We start from the raw sequence: 18,275 nt of genomic DNA, 5'->3' as shown, positions 1-18,275 counted from the left end.
CGGGCTGAACGAAGCCTTCACCAGCCTACTAACAGGCTTTGAGGTGTGCAACATAATGCTCTAGACGCTTTTTATAAAGGAATATACCGGTGCATAGACAGTGCCCCCTGAGACTCTATCTGGCTTTGAAAAAGCCGGATAGAGGATCACACAGTATTCAGAAGAGGTGACATACTTTTCTATTGTATGACAGGCTTCCCTATTGGCGGCAACCACCCAGGTCGCTGAAGTTTCCGAACTCAATCGGAAACTGAAGGTGGCAGATGATGAAATAGGTCACATCAACAAGCGATTTGACGAGACGCAAGGTATGTGTGTATTTAAAGAGTTTGACCATATATCTGAAGTGATATGCAAATTCAGAGTTTAACTCATGTACTGTTCTGATTATGAGCGCAGTTGGCGCGGCCGAGGTCAAGACCCTCAAGGGCGCCCTTGCCCAAGCCAAGGAGGAGGCGAAGGCGAATAAAGCAGCCACTGACAAGGCGGTTGTGGAACTAAAGACCGAACAGGTCGCCCGCCACCAGCACGAAGATAGGGTGGCCGAAGTGGAGCAAGAGTTGAAGGATGCCATCAGCAAGTGCGAGGCCTTGAGGAGAAGACTTCGGCCCAAGCGACCGAACTCACCAAAGCCCTCCAGGAGACTAAAGAGGCGCAGACCGAGTACCGGAGTGCTCGTGAAGAGATCTGGCAGACCGAACAGATAGCGACTGGTAAGCCATTTCTCCTGCAGCATATATTTGGGGGTCAAAGATATTCCTTGATCAATCGACTATGGAGTTCTCCAGACGCCTTTGCGGATCTTCCGAGGAGTGCTACCGATGCCACACAGTTCTTCTGAGCCCAAGAGGGGAACTCGACTGAGAAGCTGTTCTGGTCACAGTTCCTGGGGCAGGAGCATCCAACGCTTTTGAACAACCAGATGAAGCATCTGTCGGAGCTGGATAGGGTGGCCGGCTTGGCCATGAAGGATCTCATAGTCCAGCTTTGACCAGCCGAACCAATTCCTAGCAGGTAGTTTGGCTTGGTGAGGCGACTCGTTGATGTGCTGCCTCGAGTTGAAGCTGTGAAGCGCTCGGCATGTATAGAGGGTGCGCGAATGGCCTTTGCCCGTGTCAAGATGCACTGCGCAAAGATGAAGGCCACCAACATGGCGACCGCAGGCCCACCCAAAGGCAAGGACCACCACAAGCTGAAGAGATACTTTGAAGATGTCCTAGCGGCTGCCTAAATAGTAGAGGGCCAATGCTCAAAGGACATTATGTTTGGGTAATTGTATCCGGGCTGTCAAAACTTTGTTTTGTGAACCAAGGCTTGTCATATATTTATGCCTTTATCTTGAGTTATTTTCCTCCTGTGCGGCTGTATTAATTCTAAAAGTTTGCCAGTCATTGGCTTCCGCCTCCACATAGAAGCTACAGGGGTGTTTGGTATAGCGCGTGATCACTCTTATCCAACGTCTTGGTCTGTAAAGGAGGGGTCCGCGCAGTGAACCAGTCAATCAGACTATGCGGCTTTAGTACTTTCACTTAGCCATAGGAGTTTGACGGCGGGGTTAAGTACTAGCCCCTGGTGCGTATGCGGTAATCCGAACTAGGATGCCTTTGTCGGATGACTAGGCGAAGACCAGCCCTTCGTATAACACGGAGTAAATCACTAATGATTTGTAGTAAGTCACCGACTCATCGACCAGCTGTCACCATATCATGACAGGCAGTTTTAAGCTTTCTCTACTAAGATATTTGACCGGATGAACCAGAAACACAATCGCAGTAGTTCTCCCTTTACTACCTTAGCTGAACTAGCGGAACATAAGGTGGTAATCACAGGAGCCGGGCAATCCAACTATAGACCTAATACATGATTCGGAGCTGATGCACATAACGCAATATTCGGGATGCCGAAGAGTACCCGACATGTGTTTGGACTTTCGAAAAATATGCATGGCCAGATAGAGCCCCCGACATTTAGGCCGGACCAAAGAATATGTGGCAATCTGAAGCAAGGAGGGAATACAGATGGTAAAATAAACCCATACCGAACAGAAGTTGGCAATCAACTGTTTCCTTTATACCCTGATTAATACGTCAGGACGTGCTATTACAGATAATGCCATGAACATCAAGGCTATTTGACATTCCAAGAATATGTAGACGAGGGGAAACTTTACACAGGGCCTAAAAGAAAGGGTAGTCTTGAAGATCCCAGTGGTGCCCTGCCACACATTTGCGCCGTTTCTCCTTGGTGAAAAATCCTTTGAGGGGAGAAGTCGATGGTCGTCTATACGAAAGGGGGGCCTCAAAAAGGGCCCTTGCACGACCGTAGGGTAGGTAGGTTTTTAATGAATCTGTAGTACGAGAGAGGGAAAAAAGAAAGAAGGAGAAAAAAGTTAAGGTCCAAATAGGGTCAAGCCGCGCTATAGACCTTTGCTGTAGTGTGCCTCCGTCTCTTCCCAAGGTATTTTAAGTGCGTAATTATGCATGCGCGGTACGTACGCCGCGGTTCTTTCTGGCGATCAGCAGAGGAAAAACTTCTATTCAAGATCTGGATCCACGAATTGTCATTCTGCTGGGTGGACCGGACTCGCTTGGCAGCGTCAGGGATTTTTATGACCGGTGAACTGTTCGGCTTGATGAGGCCGTTTTGTACTTCGACTTCAAGGGCCATAGTGTGCTCCTTAATACGGAGCGAGCGCTCCATATTTCCATTGATTATGATAACGCCGAGCGGTCCGTGCATTTTGAGCTTTAAGTAAGCATAGTGCGTGACTGCATTGAAACGGGCAAAAATCATTTGTCCGAGTAGCGCGTGATAACCACTGCGAAAAGGGACAGTGTCGAAGATCAAGTCTTCGCTTCAGAAGTTATCTGGTGAACCACAGATTACTTCCAATGTTAAGGAGCCCGTGCAGCGGGCCTCTATGTCGGGAATCACTCCTTTAAAGGTAGTGTTACTGGGCTTGATTCTTGGCAGGTCAATACCCATCTTACGGACAGTGTCTTGATAAACCAGGTTAAGACTGCTAACACCGTCCATAAGGACTCGAGTGAGATGGTATTCATCAATGATTGGGTCGAGTACTAGGGCCGCCGAACCTCCATGATGGATACTAGTTGCATGGTCCCTGCGATCGAAGGTGATCAGACAAGCCGACCATGCGTTGAATTTTGGGGCGACATGCTCTACGGCGTAGACGTCCCTTAGTGCGCACTTGCGCACCCTCTTGGGAATATGTGTGACATATATCATGTTCACTGTTTTCACCTAGGGGGAAATTTCTTCTGTCCCCCTTGTGTTCGGTGGACGGGGTTCATCATCGTCCTTGCTTTGAGGCCCTTTCCCATTGTGTTTGGTATTTATCTTACCGGCCTGTTAAAAACCCAGCAGTTTCTGTTGGAGTGATTGGCAGGCTTGTCGGGGGTTCCATGAATCTGGCAAGGCCTGTCTAATATATTATCCAAATTAGATGGACCGTCTCTATTTCCTTTGAATGACTTCTTCCGCTGACCGGGTTTGGAGCCACTGAATCCGGCATTGACCGTCGTGTCTTCAGTTTCTTCGTTGTTGTTCCGACACTTGTTTTTGTTACGTTGTGGCTTCCGTTGCCATCCCTGGCTTCAGAGGTGCCAGGGTCGCTGGTACTGTTGCTTCTACGAGCCAACCAACTATCTTCGCCCGTGCAGAAGCGGGTCATAAGTGCAGTAAGAACTGCCATAGTCTTAGGCTTTTCCTGATCGAGGTGTCAGGCGAACCATTCATCACGAACGCTGTGTTTAAAGGCTGCTAAGGCTTTGGCGTTCAGACAGTCGACTATTTGTTTCGTTTTAATTAAGAACCGACTCCAGAGTTTGCGGGCGGACTCACCGGGTTGCTGGACTATGTGACTAAGGTCATCAGCGTCCGGTGGCCGGACATACGTATCTTTGAAGTTATCTCGGAAAGCATCCTCCAAGTCTTCCCAGCTGCCAATAGAGTTCTCTGGGAGGCTATTCAACCAGTGCCGTGCTAGTCCTTTTAGCTTTAGGGGGAGGTATTTAATGGCGTAGAGATCATCACCGCGAGCCATGTGAATATGGAGAAGAAAATCTTCAATCCATACATCAGGATCTGTCGTTCCATCGTATACTTCAATGTTTATGGCTTTAAACCCTTTTGGGAACTAGTGCTGCATTTCCTCGTCGGTAAAGCAGAAGGGGTGTGCGGTGCCTCTATATCAGGCGATGTCACGATGGAGTTTGGAAGACATCCGTGTTCGGTTTTCGGCCCGAGTTTGGTTATGTTTATCACGCCAAGCTTGATGGCCGTCGTCTCATGTTGGAGCATGTCCCCTTGACCCGTAGATTTATCTGGTCTAACCGGCTCTATTGTCCAGGTCGTGACGTAAGTCATAGGTATAGCCCGAAGCCGCTACCTCTCTGCCTCGACGATGAGGTGGCGCGGGCTGGTGTTCGGCGTAAATAGCCGGTTTGTCTCATCCACGTGGTGGTCGGTCTGGTTCGTCAGCATGATTATATCTTGACGGTATTGGCTCACGGGCCTCATTGTCAAGTTGTGGTAGTAGCCTACGCTTCGGGTAGCTCTTTGTTGGGTGCTCGAAGCCATATTCTTCGGCAGCCAGGACCTTGGTCCATCTATCGTTGAGCGTATCCTGTTCGGTTTGAAGCTGTTGCTATTTGTTTTTTAGGCTCCTCGCAGTGGCGATGAGCTGTCACTTGAAGCGCTCTTGCTTGAGGGGTTCCTCTGGAATGATGAAATCTTCGTTGCCGAGGCTGACATCCTCCTCGAAGGCCGGTAGATAGTTACTATCTTCCAAATCCTCATGCTCGATAGGTTCGTCTGGATTAACTTGTCCATCCTCCCACTCATCTTGCTCACTAACAGGCTCCACAGGGTTGTCGGAGTCTTCGGCATTCTTCGGAGTGTCATTGTCTTCGCTGCCGGTATTTCTTTCCTTTTCGCGACGCAATCATGAGCAACACCGCTGACGTCGGCGTTTTGGTGGTGCCTCGACAGGCTTGTCCTCAATCGGGTCTTGAGCGCTATCATCGTCCTTCTTTTCGGGGGTATCCACCATGTACACATCATAAGTAGAAGTGGCCTTCCAACACCCAGTGTGTCGCGGGATTTCCACGGACACCTATGGGACCGGGTGGCCCATTGCTAGTTCGGCAGGGGGACGACACATTGCACAAAGAGCATACCAGTGTACGACCGCACGACAGAGAGCACACAATCGATTTACCTAGGATCGGGCTGCCGCGAGGCGTAAGACCCTACTCCTGCTTTAGTGGATTGATGGAAGAATGGATGTGGTGGTGCGTAGTACACTTGCCCGACAAGGTTTGCCTGTGGCTACTACGTATATGTGGTGGCTTGGGTTTTTAAACTTTCCAACCTTCTAACCCCCCTACGGGTCCCATGGGCCTCCTTTTATAGATTAAGGGGTCACCATAGTGGCAAAGTGGTCATTAAGCACTGATATGATAGCAAATAGTGCTATCATATCTAACTCTACAGGCTGATAGGGTCCATTAAATGCATCGCTTAGTGTCACATCACTGCGCACTCGGCAAGGCCTGCTGGGCTATCTTGCCAACTCCGCTCCTGTTCTCTTGACACGTCGCAGGACGGGTGTCATCTGTAGGCTTCTCTGTAGGAAATGGTTGCCATGTGGCAAATGGCTGCCACTTAATCATCTTGCGGCTTCACACCGCACAGATTGACGACGTGGGTCTTGCTTGAGTGGTTGGTGGTCCTGTTCTGCCCCCGCGAGCCATGGCAGGCTCTACCGAGGAGCCTTGGTTGCTTTGCTTCTGGTGGTTGCCACGCCCCTTGCCGAGCTCGCCTGCCCGGCTCAGCCTTGGTTCTCCTAAGCTACATGTTGGTTCTCCAAACCTCTTGGTCCTTCAATCACTGCCTTGAGCTAGTGCTTCAATCTTGATCTTGTGCATGTGCATAGTTGGTCAACAGACCCAGGGTTTGTTGCTCCGACAGAAGCCCCCGGGCCTACCCCAAACACGCTGCTGAGCATCGTCGGGGTAGGGCCTAATAAGTGCACAAGCAAAGTTGCTGAAGGGGTTGGACCCTTTAGTCTTCCGTTGCTGTTTCATCGGTCTTGGTTCTAGGCCAGTTTCTGGTTTTCCCACGTGCGGCATAAAGCCAATAGTGGTGGGGTTGCTCCAGTAATGGCCCGTGAATGACTTTAACACACGGGGTAGAAACTGCCAATTTACTCATCCCACAACACGTCCATATCCTTAGCCACGTATGTAGCATGGATCGTGCGGGGTAGGTAACAGAGGCACATGTCACGGGAGAGTATCTTGGGAAGGGCCCGCCTGCCTTGAATTGGCGGAGGAGGGCGGTGATCTCCCGTGGATGGAGCCGCTGCCCTCCTCAGCTGGCCTATAAAAAGGAAGGATCGGAGGAGGGAGGAGTCATCCATTTCTGTGGTCCTCCTCTCCTCATCTTCTGTCTCTGCTGGTCATGCTTGAGAAGGAAGCCTGGGCCAGCCCCCGGTTCGAGGCATCCTCACGCTGGTGCTGATGCTTGGGGAGTGAGCCTGGTCCTTGGCATGGCGAATCCTTTGGTCTCTCCAAGGCTCGTCCGGGAGGAGGAGCTGGAGATCATTGGTATTCCCAGCATTGCTCCTCTCCGAGGTCTTGAGGCTGATGTCGATGAGGAGTGCTCTGTCCGGCCCGTCGAGGCTGCCCGTTGTGGGTGACGCCCCTACCGCCTCTATCCCTTCCCCCTTTTTTCCTTTCTTCTTTTTGTTTGGGGAAGGGCGACGGACCTTGCTCATCACCTTGCGCAGCTCCTAGGGGCATGCCACCTGCGGACCGCGGTAGACGACTACTCTACTAGTCCCCTCGTCACCGCCCCTCCCCCAATGCTCCTTTTATTCTCCTTTCCCTCTTGCTTTCATTCCCTAGGAAAAGGAGCAAAGAAAGGGAAAGAGGAGTTATTGGGTTTTTATCTCTTTTCAATCTTAAATCGGCTGACACTTGCCAAATTTTAATTCGAATAATGTAATCTCTCGAGTCCATCTGTAATGCTTGTACTTGTATCCTCATATCAATGAAAGAGATAAACCTTGCCGATAACTCATGCATGTATACATCCATGCAGAGGTGAAGTGCCTCTTTATTTTAGTTAAACGAGTTTTCCCGGCAGGATATCCTGCCGGCACCTTTTTTCTCTGCCGGAGAACCATATCTGCCGGGCACCAGACTGAGGCGCTAGCCTCCCGCTCACTCCCTTTCCATCAAGTGCCACTGCGACCATCCAGGCCAAAGCAATGTTCAAGCCAAGGATAGAAGAACCCTAGTTTCAAGAGAGCGGTGAGGTTTCTCTATACACAAGTTATAGCTTACAGAACAGTAATGGACGAGAGGTAAACTTACCTGTTTGTCTTGCCGGGGACCACAGTGCCATGCAATCTTCTCGTCCCTTGTTGGAGTCAAGTTCATGGCAGGAACCTGCATTTCCATGTAGATGAGAATGAATGCAGGATGCAGTCCTATCTATATGCATATGCAAATGGTCATGAAATGAGTATGCATTGATCTGGATGTGCTTGTGCATGCATGCAACCTTAGTTGGCCCCCTACAGTGCTTCTTTATTTTATCTCACACGGGGTCATCGCCCCGGCTTGTACAGGGGGTTACATGCAACTTCGGCAGGGCCATGTACAATGGGTGGCTGCCTGGCAGGGGCCGGTAGCCTCTGCGCCTTACGGGTAGGACTTACGGAGATGCTCAATATTCCATGAGTTTTGCAATTGCGTGCCATCTCTAGTCTCCAGACGGACTGCACCAGGTCTGGTGACTCGTACTACCCGGTAAGGTCCTTCCCACTTCAATGATAACTTGTTTGTACCCTTGGCGGACTGAACGCGCCTAAGGACAAGGTCACCTTCCTCAAAACACCGGGCGAGAACCCTGTGGCTATGATAGCCACGCAGGGCTTGCTGGTAGCGTGCAGCACACGTAGTAGCCCGGAGATGGCTCTCCTCAAGTAGCACAGCATCGTCACACCCGTGATGATCTTGCACTACTTCATCGTAGGCAAGCACTCGAGGAGACCCGTAAATGAGTTCCGTGGGGATAACTGCTTCTGCCCCATAGACCAGGGAGAAGGGAGTCTGCCCGGTAGCTCAGTTAGGTGTCGTTCTGAGGGACCAGAGAACTATCGGCTGCTCCTCGATCCACCGCCTGCCGTGCTTTTGCAGCGTATCAAAAGTTCTTGTCTTGAGTCCGTGAAGCACTTCAGCGTTCGCACTCTCAACTTGTCCATTGCTCCAAGGGTGTGCCACAGAAGCGAATGAGATTTTGCATCCTAGGGTGCGAACACATTGCATGAAGGCGTGGCTCGTGAGCTGGGTGCCGTTGTCTGTGATGATCCTTGCCGGAACCCTGAAACGACACACCAATTCTTTTAAGAACTTGATAGCTGACTTAGCATTCACCTTTCTCACGGCAGTCACTTCCGGCCACTTTGTAAACTTGTCGATGGCAATGAACAAGAATTCAAAGCCCCCGATTTCTCGAGGGAAGGAGTCGAGGATATCGAGCCCCCAGACCAAAAATGGTCATGATAAAGGGATTGTATGAAGGGCTTGGGTAGGCAGGTGTGTTCTCTTGGAATGGAACTGATAGGCTTCACGTTTCGTGATGAGCTCAACTACATCTTGGAGGGATGTGGGCCAATAGAATCCTTGCTGGAATGCTTTCCCAACTAATGCCCTTGATCCAATGTGTGAGCCGCACATTCCTCTGTGAACCTCAGCCAGGAGTTCCTTTCCATCCTCTCAACAAACACACTTCAATTTCACACTTGTTGGGCCTCCTTCTATATAGAGTGTCATCGACAAACTGATACATACTGGCCCTCTGGGCTACTCTTTTAGCTTCATCAAGATTGCCCGGGAGTTCTTCGGTTTGGAGGAAGCGGACAATGTGCCTTGCCCAAGTGGGAGCCTGAGGCTCGGCAACGAGGACTAGCGGCACCTCCTCGGCTGCGGGAGCACCAGACTCGTTCACCGGGTCCATAGGCCCGGCTGGAGGGGTGGTCCGACAAGCTGTGAGGAGTTGTTTCCGGCAGGGTCTCTGCCGGGAGCGAATGGCTTTGCTGGGAGAGGCTTATCGGAGACCATCTTTTCTCCTTTTCCAGGCCATTGCCGCTGGTGATATGGAGGGTTGAGAGAGATGGAGAACAAAAGTTCCTGGTTCCACAGGAAGCTTCTGTGCAGCACACTTTGACAGATGATCAGCTATGCTGTATTTTGCACAAGGTATGTGCTCTGTTTGCTGCCCGTCAAAGTGCTCCTCTAATCTCCTTACCCCCTCAATGTATGCTTCCATCAATGGGCTTTGGTAATCCTTGTTGACTTGTCTCACCACAAGCTGTGAATCTCCTCGAATGATCAACTTCTTAATTCCAAATTCTGTTGCAATCTCGAGCGCGGCAAGGAGCCCTTCATACTCTGCCGTATTGTTGTTGGCTTCTTCCCGAACAAAGTGCATCTAGACGACGTACTTCAAGTGCTCCCCAGAGGGGTCAACAAGAAGCACGCCGGCCCCTGCTCCTTGTAGGGAAAAAGCACCATCAAAATACACAATCCATTCTTGGGGGGATTCCTTGTCGGGGAGAGCTGTCTCTGTCCTTTCCTTATAAGGGGTTGGCGTCCATTCTGCAATAAACTCTGCCAATGCCCTACTCTGAATGGTTGAAGTGCTCTCAAACTTCAAACCAAAGCTGGATAACTCCAAAGCCCATTCCACTATTCTGCCAGTCGCCTCAAGGTTTCGGAGTATCCTTTGCAACGGGAAACGAGTGACAACCGTGATCTCACGGGCTTGGAAGTAGTGGCGCAGTTTCCTTGAGGCCATAATGATACCAAAGACCAATTTTTGCAAACCAGAGTACCTCGATCCAGCCCCTATAATAAGGAGCTGACGAGGTACACTGGGCGCAACACCACTTTCTTCCTTGATGCGTCCTTGGGGTTGCTCTCATTGCCGTGCTCACTGTTGTCCTGATCCTTTTCCGACTCTGCCGTGATCTGGCCACTTTCTGCTTCATCCACCTCTTGCTGCGCCACCAAAGCTGCACTGACCACTTGATTGGTTGCCGCCAAGTATAGCAACAATGGTTCTTGGGGTATGGGTGCAACCAAGGTTGGCACAAATAATAGGTAGGCTTTCAACTCTTGCAGAGCTGCATTTGCTTCCAAGGTCCACTTCATAGGCCCTGCCTTCTTTAAAACCTTGAAGAATGGCAGGGCACGCACAGCAGGCCTGGAGATGAATCTTCTCAGTGCGGCAACGCATCCCGTCAAGCGCCTCACACCCTTAACTGTCCTTGGTGCTTGGATCTGCTCAATGGCCTTGATCTTGTCGGGGTTAGCCTCGATCCTCCCACGGGACACAAAGAACCCAAATAGCTTGCCGGAGGGAACACCAAACACACATTTCTCCGGGTTAAGCTTCAGATTGATCTTGCACAGATTAGCAAATGTCTCCTCCAAATCCGGGATAAGGGTGGCCTTATCCTTGGTTTTGACCACAATATCATCCATATAGGCTTCTATATTTCTGTGCAGTTGTGGCTCAAACCCAATTTGGACTGTCCTTGCAAAAGTGGACCTGACACTCTTTAATCCGAGCGGCATGTGGACAAAGCAGTACATACCACATGGAGTGATGAATGATGTCTTCTATTCATCTTCCTTGGACATGAAGATCTGATGATATCTTGAGTATGCATCCAGAAAGGAGAGAAAATCACATCCTGAAGTAGAATCCATGATCTGGTCAATGCGCGGCAAGGGAAATGGGTCCTTCGGGCAAGCTTTGTTGAGGTCTATGAAGTCAATGCAAAGCCTCCACTTCCCATTAGCTTTCCGGACCACTACTAGATTTGCCAACCATGTAGTATGCAGTACTCCTCTGACCAAACCAACTTCTTCCAACTTCTTGATCTCTTCGGCAATAAACTGCTGCCTCTCTAAGGCCTGCTTCCGTACTTTCTGCTTGACGGGTCGGGCATGTGGGCAGACAGCAAGGTGGTGCTCAATTAACTCCCTGGGAACATCAGGGATATCAGATGGTTGCCAAGCGAACACATCGATATTCCCCCACAGAAAGGCAACGAGCGTGCTTTCCTATTTATCATCGAGAGTGGCGCTGATCGTGAAAGTACCATCAACGCCAGCCAGCCCTGTCAGGACCTTCTTCACTTGGGGTACAACAACCTTGGATCTCTTACTGTTGGAACACTCTGGCACGTCGCAACGGGTGCCGTGCACTCGAAGGGGGCACGCTTCCCGGACTCCTTGCAGGAGGTCCTACAGTCCCTCTTCTTTCCTCTGTTTTCCTTGGCGGGAGCTACTGCCGCCGCAACCTCTGCCGTGACTGCATCCTGATACATCTTGTCCACACAGATAATTGCATCCTTCTCATTTGAAGGGATACTGAGGACTCCCAATGGCCCAGGCATTTTTAGGGTCTTGTAAGCATAGTGGGATGCTGCGATGAACTTGGCGAGGGCTGGCCGTCCAAGAATCCCATTGTACGGCAGGGGGAGATCAACCACATCAAACACAATCTTCTCAGTCCGAAAGTTCAAATCTCCCCCAAACGTCACCGGTAGCGTGATCTTCCCCTTAGGATGACTCCTGTCGGGGTTAACTCCCTGAAACGTGCCGGTGGCTTCTAGCTCCTCTTCTCCTATCTAAAGCTTACTGATAACTGCTGGGGAAATCAGATTCAACCCGACCCTGCCATCTACTAACATCTTTGTGACCCTAAGGTTGCAAATTGTTGGGGAGACCAACAATGGCAAGCACCCCACCTCTGTGGTGCGGCAGGGGTGATCCTCTACATCAAAGATGATGGGCGTGCGGGACCACTTGAGCGGCTTCCGGGCCTTTGGCGCTGGTTCCACAGCATTGACCTCTCGTGCCCATCGCTTGAGTTCGTGATGAGAGGTGTGCAAAGATGCACTTCCATCAATGCATATGGCGTTAGTGGCCTTCTGAAACTCCTGCTCACTAGTTTCCTCTTCATCCCCTCCATCACTGACTCATCATAAGTCTCCTTCTCTTGGCCCTTGGCGGGCTTTCCTTGGCTCCAAAAGGGCTTGCCAGGGCGATTTGCTTCACCACCTTGGCCCTTATCGCCAACAGCATTCTAGCCTTTCTCCTTGTCACGCTTATCATATTCTGCCCTCTATCTCTTGACAAGCTGCTCAACCTTATAACACTCCTAAAGGTCATGGCCCTTGGTCCGATGGATCTTGCAGTATGGCCCATCACCTTTCCCAACTTTTTCCGCGGCAGCGGCCTCCCGACAGGTAGTGCACGCGACAACTTCCTTGTTGGGGCCCTCAGCCTTGGCCTTCTTGCCGGTACTAGGTGTGCCCGAACCTTCCACAGTCATCACTACCTTATCCCTTGGCTTCTTGCTACGCTTCTTGCCCTTCCTCTAACTGTTTGATACATCCTCATCCACTGAATCAATGTTAATGCAATTTTCCTCTCCGGGCAGCTTCCTTCCTTCTTCCATCCGGGCACATTTATCCACTAGTGTATATAGTTCTTTCACAGTCTTGGGCAACCACATGTTCATTTTGGAATGAATGTGGCGGTTGCGCACATTAGACTGGAAAGCTGCTATAACAACTGCCGGATGGATATTTGGAATATTTCTATGAACTCTACTGAATCTCTGCAAATACTTACATAGGGTTTCTCCTTCCTTCTGCTGGAGAAGCTACAGGTCGCTGTGCCTGCCGGGCTATTGGTGGCCACCGGTGAAGGCACCAATGAACTCATGGCACAGGTCTGCCCATGACGAAATGGAGTTCTCCGGCAGGTGCATCAGTCAAGACCTCACATTCGAATTGAGGGCCAAAGGGAAGTAGTTCATGAACACCTTCTCATCTCTTCCCCCGGCAGCCTGAACAGCGATGGTGTAGATGCTCAGGAACTCCGCTAGGTTCAGCCTCCCATCATACTTCTCAGGTATCTCCGGCTTGAACGTGTGAACAGACGGTCAACATACTTGCGGCATCTCCCGTGTAAAGGATGGGCAGCCAACCTCGAAGGGCAGGCCCTCGCAACACCGAGCGCAGGCTCGTTGACGTTGAGGCCGTCGCACCCGTCAGTCCTGGCATGGATCGTTGCGGCGCCGTTTGGCGACGACGCGTGTGTCCCCTGTTGCCTGTCTTCCGGGGTTCGACCTTGGCCTGGACGTGCTCGAGGGTTAGAAGAGGCCATCGAGACGTCGTCGGGGTCTTGATTCTGCCGCGTCCTCGCCGGCTGTCGTTGTGGGGACTGAACCATGGGATGGCCCCCTTCGTATGGCTACCGGCGCAGGCAGTGGCTGTTTCTTGGTGAGGTTGCAGTGGGCTAGCTCATCATGAGCCCCCAGCTTTGGCAGAACTGATCAGGCTTTGGATGGTGGCGTTCCACTCATCCATCTGCTCGGCTGCTGGCGGGAACCTCAGTAATAAGTGAGCTCGCTCCATGGCCTCCGTGGCCATGCTTGGCATGGATGTCGATGACGTCGACCGCACCGTCGCCTGGCTCTGGGTGGTGCCATCAGTGACGGCGTCGGTGCCACGCCCACGCTGTAGTGGGGGGACCATCGGGGCAGCGGGATCACGCGGCGATGGTGCTCGAAGACCAGCAGCTCCGTTGAGCAGAACAGCCTAGTTGGCTCGTCCGGGACGAGGCGCGTGCGCCGTGGCCGCTCCCGCGATGGGGGCGACTAGAGGGCGATGGTTTGCCCCGGACTGAGCACCGTTGCTATGGCTGTGCTCGTCGGCGAGAGGAGGGGGCGCGGACGGAGTGACCCTCTCACCCATACCATGCGGAGCTTGACTGTCGAGACGCTGCTGATGTTGTTCTCCTCCGATAGCTATGGCTTCCATGTCAGCCGCGGGGGCGGCGGTAACGGTGCCACCCACTCCAACTGCGCCCCCAGCGGCGTCCATATCCTCGCGAACTCCCGTGTTCCCTGCAACATTGGAGGTCGCGGGTGGGGAATCTTTCGAGGTGGAAGGATGGGCTGAGGTGCCTGATTTCTTCTTGGGCACCATGATCGATGGTGCTGTCGAAGATGAAGATGGGTATGAAGATGACGCACAACATGCACTTTCAGGTTCATGCGAGCGCTCCACCTACCTGGCGCGCCAAAGATGTCGCGGGATTTCCGTGGCCACCTATGGGACCGGGTGGCCCCTTGCTGGTTTGGTAGGGGGATGACACATTAAACAAAGAGCAGACCAGTGTACGACCGCGCGGTAGAGTGGTCACCACTGTGGCAAAGTGGTCATTATCCACTGATATGATAGAAAACAGTGCTATCATACCTAACTGTGCGGGCTAACAGGGTGCATTAAACGCACCGCTTAGTGTCATATCACTGGGCAACCGGCAAGGCCTACCGGGTTATCTTGCTAGTTCATCTCTTGTTCTCTTGACACATCGTAGGACATGTCATCTGTAGGCTTCTCTGTAGGAAATGGGTGCCATGTGGCGAATGGCTGCCACTTAATCAACTTGCGGCTTGAAACTGCACTGATTGACGACGTGGGTTGTGCTTGAGTGGTTGGTGGGGCGGTTCTGCCCCTGCGAGCCCCAGCAGGCTCTGTCGGGGAGCCTTGCTTCTGGTGGTGGCCTCACCCCTTGCCGGCCTCGCCTGCCCGGCGAGGGAGGCCCTTCTCTTACCGATATCCTGCTCCCTAGGCTCAGCCTTGGTTCTCCTGAGCTACATGTTGGTTCTCCAAATCACTTGGTCCTTCAGTCACTGCCTTGAGCTGGTGCTTCAATCTTGATCTTGCTCCTGTGCATAGTTGGTCAACAGACCCAGGGTTTGTTGCACCGACATAGTGATAGGCGGGTTTTGGCCTGGTTCGGCTCCGGCATCGTCATCCATACTGTCGATGTCGTCAGAGGCGTAGTCTAGCACGTCAGTCAAGTCCTCAAAAATGGCTATTAAGTGGGTTGTGGGTGGGACGCAAGATTCCCCAAGCTCAGCCCTTTGTTCAAGCTGGGCGTAGTTCGGAAGTGACACTTCTCTGATAGCAAGAGATCACATTAAGTCCAGGGCCTCGTTTAGGAGCGATAGCTGGACGAGTGACTGAGGGCCCGCGGAGTTGGGTCTGTAAATCGCCGCTTGACCGTTCTCAATGGATGCAGGCCTCAAGAGTTCGGAGTTAATATCCAGAGGTGAGTCCGGCTTCTCGATGACAGGGAGAGTTTTTTCTGATTCCAGGCCTGCCGATAATATGTTCACCTCTGGGTCTCTGGCAGGGAGCTCCGTGGTGCGAGAGAGTCCGGCGGGGTTCATACTCTCGTCTTCGTACAGGGTGGTCCCCTCTTGATCTATGGTCAGGGAATGAATGATAGTTGATCCTTGGACAGAGCCTGGTGGGGATCCGATGGGCTTCCTTCATGTAGATGAGGAGTGGCGGTCGAGGCTGAGAACCCTTCGAAGATCAAGTCTCCTCGGATACCAGTGATATAATTCTGGCATCCGAACCTGATCCGGTGACCAGGAGCATAGCTGTCGATCTGTTCAAGGTAACAAATTGAATTGGCACGTAGAGTGAAAGCCGCCAAACACGAACAGTTGACTAGGGAGCACCTGGAATATTTCATCCAGATGCATTTTCCCCGGGAGGAGGCGACCAACAATACTGCAGAGTATGAAGGGCTCCTTGCTGGGCTCAGGATTGCCATAGACTCGGGGATCAAGAAGCTGATCATTCGAGGAGATTCACAACTTGTGGTGAGACAAATCAACAGGGATTACCAAAGTCCATTAATGGAGGCATACGTCAAGGAAGTGAGAAGACTGGAGGAGCGCTTCGATAGATTGCAAACAGAGCACGTGCCCTGTGCGGAAAACAACATTGCTGATCATCTATCGAAGTGCGCTGCGCAGAAGCTTCCTATTGAACCAGTAACTTTTGTTCTCCATCTTACTCAGCCCTCCATATCCCCGGCAGCAATGGCCCGAAAGAGGAGGAAAATGGACTCCGGTAAGCCTTTCCCAGTAGAGCCTCTCGAGGCTCCTGGCAGGGACCCTACCGGAAACAACCACCCTTCGATTGCCGGGCTACACCCTCCTGCTGGGCCACTTGTCCCTGTGGTCGAGGAACGTGCTCCCATGAATGAGGAGGTACCGCTAGTCCTCATTACCGATCCCCAGGCTCCAACTTGGGCAAGGCACATAGTCCATTTCCTCCAAATCGGAGAACTTCCCGAAGAGCAAGAAGAAGATGAAAGTGTAGCCTGGAGGGCCAATATGTATCAGTTTGTCGATGACACACTATACAGAAGAAGGCCCAACAGTGTGAAATTGAAGTGCAGTTGCGAGGAAGAAGGAAAGGAACTACTGGAAGAAATACACAAAGGCATGTGCGGCTCCCACATTGGATCAAGGGCGTTGGTTGGGAAAGCATTCCGGAAAGGATTCTATTGGCCCACATCCCTCCAAGATGTAGTCGAGCTAGTTACCAAATGTGAAGCCTGCCAGTTCCATTCCAAGGACATCCATCTGCCGGCTCAAGGTCTTCAGACAATCCCTTTGTGATGGCCGTTTTTGGTTTGGGGGCTCGATATCCTTGGCCCTTTCCCCCATGCAGGGTGTACTCCTACACCTGCATGCCCTTTGGGCCGTGGAATGCCGGCGTGACCTTTCAGCGATTGATGCACATCGCTGTGGGCCTGCAACTCGGGAGGAATGTCGAGGCGTACGTCGATGACATATCGGTCAAGTCGTGGGAAGCAAGGACCCTTGTCGAAGATCTAGAAGAAATGTTTGCCAACCTGCGCAAGGTAAACCTGTGGCTCAATCCAGATGTGCGTGTTTGGTGTCCCGTCCGACAAGTTGCTGGGTTTTCTGGTGTCACATAGAGGGATCGAAGCAAACCCAGAGAAGGTCAAGGCAATTGAAAGGATGAGCCCACCATAGACCCTCAAGGAGATGCAGAAGCTCGCGGGCTGCGTGAAATTCGTTGGGGCGTTTCATATCCAAGCTCGGCGAATGGACTCCGGAGGCCGAGGCGGCCTTCCAAGACCCCAAGAGGTACCTCACGAGCCCACCGGTGATGGTGGCGCCTCGTCCTCTTGAGCCCCTAGTGCTTTACTTGGCCGCCACAGCGCACTCGGCAAGCACATCACTCATGGCAGTTCGAGAAGAGCGTGCAGGTGCAGGTGCGGATGCGTGGCGCAGCGCCCCATGCATAGCCGCGCCATTGCCACCTCAGGATGGCGCTCTTGAGGCCTCGACTGCCCCACCAGACGGCAAGGCTCCTGAGGCCCCCTCTTCTCAAGCGGGGTTGGACATCGTCAACACCTCTTCCCTCGTCGAGCACCCTGTGTACTTCGTCAGCACGGTGCTGCATGACACGCTCGCATGTTACCCCATACCGCAAAAACTCCTGCTCGCGCTCCTCGTCGCCTCTAGGAAGCCGGGCCACTACTTCCAGGGCCACCCCATTAAGGTAGTCTTCGCATACCCCTGGAGACGGTGCCCTGGAGCCCCAATGCCACGGGGAGGGTTGCTGAGTGGAACATCGAGCTGCAGGCGTTCTAGCTGGAGTTCAGCACCACCAAGGTCATCAAGGGCGCGGCCCTCACTAACTTTGTGGTGGAATGGACTGACGCCCCTGATCAAGGGGTGGGTGAAGACCGCTCCCTCGCGCCCGGACATGAGGCGCCAGATGGCTGTGTCATGTATTCGACGGTGCATTCACGTGCCAAGGCACGGGGGCTAGAGCCGTACTCATCTCGCATGCCCAAGAGAAGCTCTACTACGTCATGCAGCTCTGCTTTAAGCATGGCGAGAAGGTCTCCAACAACATCGTGGAGTACAAGGGCCTAATCGTTGACCTCAGGGCCGCGGCAGCCCTAGGGGTCAAGCGTCTCACCATCAAGGGCGATTCTCAGCTCCTCGTCAACATCTCCAACAAGTAGTACAAGCCTGCAGACAAGCACATGGACGCATACCTAGAAGAGGTACGCAAAATTGAAAAACAATTCTTGGGCATGGAATTACAGCACGTACCATGTGGCACGAACAAGGAGGCGGACGACATCGCTAATAGGGCATCCCGACACGATACCCAGAAGCCTGGTATCTTCGAGGAGCGGATCTTCAAGCCATCGACGCCCCCCCACTGCAAGCCCGGCGCTGCTCCGGGAGGAACCGCCCATGGCCCCCTCCACGGGCGCTTCGGCCTATGGTCCGACCTCTGGAGC

Source organism: Triticum urartu, chromosome 4A, assembly GCF_056163025.1.
Source record: "Triticum urartu cultivar PI428250 chromosome 4A, HENAU_Tu73, whole genome shotgun sequence".
Lineage (NCBI taxonomy): Eukaryota > Viridiplantae > Streptophyta > Magnoliopsida > Poales > Poaceae > Triticum > Triticum urartu.
The sequence above is the reverse complement of the archived record's forward strand: the minus strand, read 5'-3'. Positions refer to the sequence as shown.